This window comes from Otolemur garnettii, unplaced genomic scaffold (assembly GCF_000181295.1).
Source record: "Otolemur garnettii isolate 467f Iridium unplaced genomic scaffold, OtoGar3 scaffold00197, whole genome shotgun sequence".
Lineage (NCBI taxonomy): Eukaryota > Metazoa > Chordata > Mammalia > Primates > Galagidae > Otolemur > Otolemur garnettii.
The window spans coordinates 960,233-966,950 of record NW_003852592.1 but is presented as its reverse complement, the minus strand read 5'-3'; positions in this window follow the sequence as shown (position 1 = coordinate 966,950).

Sequence of the window (6,718 nt, the reverse complement as noted above, 5' to 3'; positions counted from 1 at the left end):
AACACAAAATTTGAAAACACACACTAATTCGTTAAGTCCAGACAGCATAAACCATTTTGAACTATTGTTCATCTAAGCTAGTACACATTATAAAAGTAAAAATTATTCAGTGATATTTGTTAAAGCACAGTAAGGAAGATGTTATCCAGGGACATCATGAGAGGCGCAGGGACCCCTGCAGTGGGCTCGTGAAATATTGATAAGACTCCGTTTTCTTCAGTAATTAAAGAGCTAATAGAGGCCGACACGAAGCACAAGAATTTCCTAGGCCAGTTACTTAAAACGCACGGAGAACTCTTCAGGTGCTCAGACCAGTATTCCAAGAAAACTGTGTCATTTTAACAGAGAAGGCAAAATTGCATTTTTGCATCAAATTAAGTCCTTAATAAAACCTAATGAGTGAATCTAATCTGTTAGCTTAGACCTCACAGGTTCAGACTTTCATTTTATAACCTCTTTTCTGTTTTTGTTTTGTTTTGTTTTTTAACCTTCACAACTGACATACATCCGCCAGTTCATGTTTACTGTGCGGTCTACCCTCAGGTCAGAGCTGTACTCTCCTGGTCCTGGCCATCTAATGGCAACAACATAACCGTGTCTACCCTCAGGTGAGAGCTGTACTCTCCTGGTCCTGGCCATCTAATGGCAACAACATAACCATATCTGACCAACAAGCCCAGGCAGAAATGGGTGTCTGTATTATATTCAATGCTGACAGTTCTGAAGGCATCCCTTCATTTATTTATTTATTTATTTGCGATGTGGTGACTTTATGTTTCTCTAAATGGAATACCGTGGATAGTCATAAGTGAGAGTGTAACTCACTATAGCCTCAAACTCTTGGGCTCAAACAATCCTCCCACTTGCTGCGTAACTGGGACTATAAGCACACTCTACTGTGCACGAACTCTTATTTTTATTTTACCAACAATTTTAAAACTAGCTTTTATTTACTGAAGATTATCCCAGACCACATGAACTTAAAAAAAAAAAAAACTTCCAGACTGGGCATGGTGGCTCACGCTTATAATCCCAGCACTCTGAGAGGCCGAGGCCAGTGTGTTACCTAAGAGCACGGGTGAGACCAGCCTGAGCAACAGTGAGAGCCCATGACCCCATCTCTAAAAAAAGAGCCGGGCATTGTGGTGGGCACCTGTCATCCCATCTACTTGGGAGGCTGAGGCAAGAGAATGGCTTGAGCCTAAGAGTTTTAGGTTGCTGTGAGCTATGATATTGCAGCACTCTACAGAGGGCAACAAAGTGAGACTCTCTCTAAAAAAAAAAAAAAAAAAAACCAAAAAACTTCAGTCAGTTTCTATTTTGCTGAGACTTTTATGAATACCTAATTTATTTGAGTGCCCATTACTCCCTAAGGTATCTTAGGTATTTTAGTTGGTAATGCCATCAGAGGTAGAGAAACACCATGTACACAGAACACACAAACACATCTGCATATAAATAAACATGCAGACAGATGCCACCAGACCTCATAGCTTTTTATTTTAAGAATTTTAGTTGTGAGGTGGTAAAACAGAGTAAAATAAGGTCACTGGTTTATCTCCAAATTATGTTTCTAATGAAAATGGAACAAGTTTAGGTTACTCATGTGATAAGAGCTAAAGCATTTTACCAGGATTAGTGAAGAAGTCTTTTAGTTTTTTATTTGCTCAGTTTCCAAATTGTACTCTTTTTTCTACAGCCGTAGGAGGTTTGCTTTTGCAGGGACCCTGAGATGCCCACATGGCCCGTAGGGGAGCCTGAATTTCAAGTGACTGAGGGTCTGGAGTGGGAAGGGTAAGGGTCTGGCTGGGGTGGATGGGGGATGGAGGAGTTAGGGGCATGAAGGGGAAAGATAAAGGATTCAAGGGAACTAGAGCGCAGAACCAGGCCACCCAGAAGGTGTGGACAGAGCTGACAGGATTATACAGTGAGCAGGGGTTTCAGAGAGGACTCCAAGTGACAGAGAAGTTCCCACAGGATAAGCAGGATCCAGTGGAGAGAACAGAGTGGTCTCAGGGAGGACCAGGAAGAAGAGGCTTCCAGCCTAGGAAGTACCTTTCAAGGGAAGCCTGGGATGCTAACCTAGCTTTGGAGAGTACACTCAGGCCTTGAGAATCAAAACTGCCCTGAGCAGGCTCCACAGACTTTTTCCCAGAGCAGCAGTTCAGGAGTCTTACCCACCTCCTGCACACTTGGGCCTGGGTGAGAGGCCCAGGGGTCCAACGACGAATCTGATTTTACCCAAGTCATAACACTTAACAAAGAATGAAATTATTCAGCGAGACTTGTTAAAGGGCAGTAAAGAAGACTCGGTTCAGGACAATCATGGCAGGTGGAGGGGCCGCTGCAACAGAGTCTTGCATTGGTGGAGAGATTGGGTTCAACTCTACACGAGATAGACAAGTGGGAATTTATAGCCAAGGGGCGGGTGTGGGTCAGTGGAGGGAAAATTACTAAGAGGGAACCTCATAGGTAGGGGGATTCTGACTACCCCATCCTAATGGGATTCTTTCTGAAGATAGGGAAGGGTGGTCAAACACCACGTAGGGGACGTAGGGGACGTAGGGGAGGATGGGAAACTTCACCAGATACAGAGGACACAGAGCTTTCCCTAAACTGACTCCGCAGGGTTCTTCCACTGAAACTGAACTTTACAAGGAAGCGCACAGGTGGGTCTAGGAGAAGGTTCAGAAGCCTGACTAAAGTTTGGGTCTTTGTCAGCTAAGTTAAAGGAAACGTATAATTTGTTTTATAATTATCTGCCTGTTATTATTACTATACTACCTCAATAAAAATGATATAAGGGGCGGTGCCTGTGGCTCAAAGGAGTAGGGCGCTGGCCCCATGTGCTGGAGGTGGTGGGTTCAAACCCAGCCCCAGCCAAAAAAATAAATAAATAAAAATAAAAATGATATAAGAACACATAGAGTCATTGCAGCGTTGGAGGGAGGTTGCTACCAAGCTGGGAACAGGCAGAAAAATCCAGGGTCACAAATCCTGGGTTGTCCATAGCCATCTGAAACCAGGAGGTAAATGCCTTCAGGCAAGTTACTAATGATAACAAGTTAGTAGAGATAACAATGAATAGATAATATGGAAATAAAAACCAGTGGCCTGCCTTACTCACAGGCCCAAGGGTGAGTGTCAAATTCATGTATGTAATAGCGCTTCCCAAGTTTACAGGTGAGCTGGCCCTCGTGTGGACCCCAAGTACAGACTCTGAAGAATCAAACAAATGACAGATCATTACTACCTTTTAGTCTTTGAAGCATATAAGTGATCTCAAATGTGGATATAGTCACCCCTATTTGCAGGATAAACATATATATCACATATGCAGAGGGTGCCAAAAAAAGTATACACATTTTAAGGAAAAAACTGTATTAAAATTGGAATACTCAATATATACCAATAACATCTGTTATCTTGTATAGATCATCCTGCATCTCTTGCAACTGCAGAAGTCAAATAAGACTTGAGTATTACAAGAATATTACGATTTTAATAGTTTTTTTTCTTTCTTAAAGTGTGTCTACTTTTACTGGCGTCCTCTGTATAATTTACCCAAGTCAGAACAAACACATCTCCTCAGACACATTTCTGTCCACCTCTTTTGTAAATGGGCTCATTGGCCCCGCCAGAAAATGTGCAGGAAATATTTAACGTAAACTTGAATTCATTCCCTTGGCCACGGTGATTTTTTTTTTTAATAGTCTACTCTGAAATGTTGATTTCAAAATATCACCAGTCATCACTTCATGTTCATGCAGACTCCAACTTCAGGAAAAATTTAAATTTATATACACATGTGTAGAGAGAGAAGTATGCCGCATTCTCTTGTGCGTGCGGGGCTGGTCCGGTCTGCAGCCTGGGTGAAGAGGACAGGCGCTGAATGAAAGCTCTAAGACTGTGGGTATAAAACTGGAGGTAGCTTCTAAGGACTTCACCAAAAGGCATATTCATGTGCTTTTTCTGCACATAGCCCTCTCAGCAGTGGGGAAGATAAAACTTCTAGAAGCAGAAAGCGAAGGGTTTAGGATTCCTTGAAAACTAACAGAAAACTTAACAGGTAATTCAACTACACCCCAGCGAGGGAGGAGGCAGCAGGAAGCCGGACTTGGGGTGGTTCTGCGGGACAAAGCTGCTATTGGAGAGCAGTTGTTGGGGCCCCTGGGCTCTGAAAGACCCTGATAGACATGCAAATGGAAGGTGCCTGAATAGACTGGCAAGGCTGGGCTTCCACAGGCTGGGCGGGAGAAAGCTTGGGGAGATAGTGGAAAGCTGGAGCCCGGAGCCAAAAATAATGCTCGCGCTGTAAGGACGCTTAGGTCGAGCTGAAATGAGCCATTGAACGCTTTCTTGAAAAGTGCCTTTGGATTCTGAAAGCGCGGCAATAATGCAAATTCGAAGTTTGCCTTAGTTAATTGGGCAGAGGACTCATCAATTAATCGTAGAGAGGGCAGAAAACTATTATTTGGTTACCACTTAAAAAAAAAAAAAGTCCTACCAATGAAATGCTTAAAAAAAAACAAACTACTATAGCCCCAGTGTCTGAATCTGACAACCTGAACAAAGAAAAGGAAGGCCTTTATGTAACTGCCCTAATTCACCTGGGCTGAGATAAACAGCCGGAGCAGAGCAGTACCAGAGATGGCTTAACATTCAGTGAGGGATTAAAGAGCCCCCCAGTGCCTGGAAAGGCCTTTTCTTGGCCGGATCACAGGGGGGCTGCTCCAGGGGACAGCAGGGAGTAGGGCCCATGTCCCACATTTTCTCCTGCAGGCTGAACCCTGAGAAACATCCCCAGGAAATAAATCATTCCTGAATGCCCCTTAACAATCTGGAGGAATAGCTACACTCTTCAGGGTAGGGGACAGAGTGGGTGAGATCGTCCTCCACTAATTCTCAGGTACCTGGTGTTAGACCAGCTATCCCGGCTTCCTTCCCTGCAAAACAGAAATGTATAAACTGAAAATGTTCTTTTATCATCAATAACAACTTTATTGATTTGAAAAGTACACCTAGCGCATGTCTTCTCGACTTTTGAGGTAATAGCTGCAGAAATTATTTTAGTGTGGTTTGTCAGTTCCTGCCTCAGGTGAAGGTATAAAAAACTTTTTTACTAGGAAGAATAATGTGTGCCAGAGGGAAGAGGAACTGAGCTGGACCTGTGCACAGTGCGCTGCTTGATTTTTTTTTTCAGCATTTTTCTATGAGATCTGCATGCAGTGAAATAATTCTTTCTAGAAGGAATAAACTGTCAATTGAGATGTTTAAATAAATATCTTGACTAAAGTCATATTTCCTGCACACATAGGTAACGATCCATATTTTTGAGGAGAATTCTGATGACCCTATCGTAGATTTTTTGCCTTATAAAATAAAGATCTCCTGAAAACAGCCTGAAAAACTTCCTGTCAACGTATATCATGGTCCACATGATTCGCTAACATCCAGGAAATCAAAGTTGTTCCTGCAACTTACGAGTGCAATTTGGGGTTTTCTTTTGTTTTTTTGTTAGTTTGGGTTTGGGGGCTTGGTTTGGTTTTGAGAAGGATTCTGTTCCTCTCCACCCCCACTCTCCTTCCCAAACTTTGTAGATCCACTCAAAAAGCATCAAGACCCAGGAAGCCAACTGCCTGGGGACCTGGGAGTAGGCTGGAAGTGGTCCATTGCATCTTGGAAATTGTAGTTCCCGTGAGTAATTTGCTGCAAAAACGGGGCTCTACATACAAGAGGGAGAGAATAATGGCAAAATGTCGGATGCCAGGGAGCAGGTGGAGGACTGGACACCGGCTTGGTGGTCCAGAAAAAGTCAACCATTAAGAGAAAAGTGAAGACATATGATAAACACCCCAGAATTAGCATCAGTAGGAGTAAAAACCAGACTAAAAACAGAAGGAAAATCTAAGACTCTGCGACCTCCAGGTGCCACTGAGCAACCGGCCCTCCCCTGATTCTGGAAGAAAAGCAGAGATTGGTTCCCAGAAGAGGTCACCCTTGGGGTCTCAAGACCACAGAATACCACTGCACGCCAGGGTGGAGGAAGTCCCTTACTGAACGCAGGGGGCTGATGAGAAAACCTAGATTCCAAGAGCTAACACCCTGTGCTTTCCCCGTCACCCTCCATCCAGATCGCTGGCAAGGTGATATACACCTCTCTCCAGGAAAAAGGTTAGAAAAGCCTCCCCTGGGGAAATCTGCTGTAGTGGGGTGAGGTGTGCTCATCCCCGCCAAATCTGTGTTGAAATTTGATGTCTAGTGAGACGGTGTTGAGAGAGGGGGCTGATGGGAGGTGGGTCATGGGGTAGGTCCCTCAAGTTCTCTATTAGTTCCTGTGAGAGCTGATTATTGAAAAGAGTCTGGCCTTGCCCCCCACCTTGCTCCCTCTCTTACTCCCCCACCCTTCTGCCTCAAAGAGCAGCACCCTCACACCCTCACCAGAAGCAGAGCAGGTGCCGCACCATGCTTCCTGTACGGACCGCAGACCTATGAGCCAGATAAACCTCTTTTCTTTACAAATTGCCCACCTTCGGGTATTTCTATAAAACAACACAAAGCAGACTGAGACAGAATCCAATCAGAGCAGGAGCCAGGACATGACGCCTACGACTTTCACAATCAAAACGCTTTCCAGGCTCGGCGCCTATAGCTCAACCGGCTAAGGCGCCAGCCACGTACACCTAAGGTGGCGGGTTCGAATCCCCAGCCCGGACCC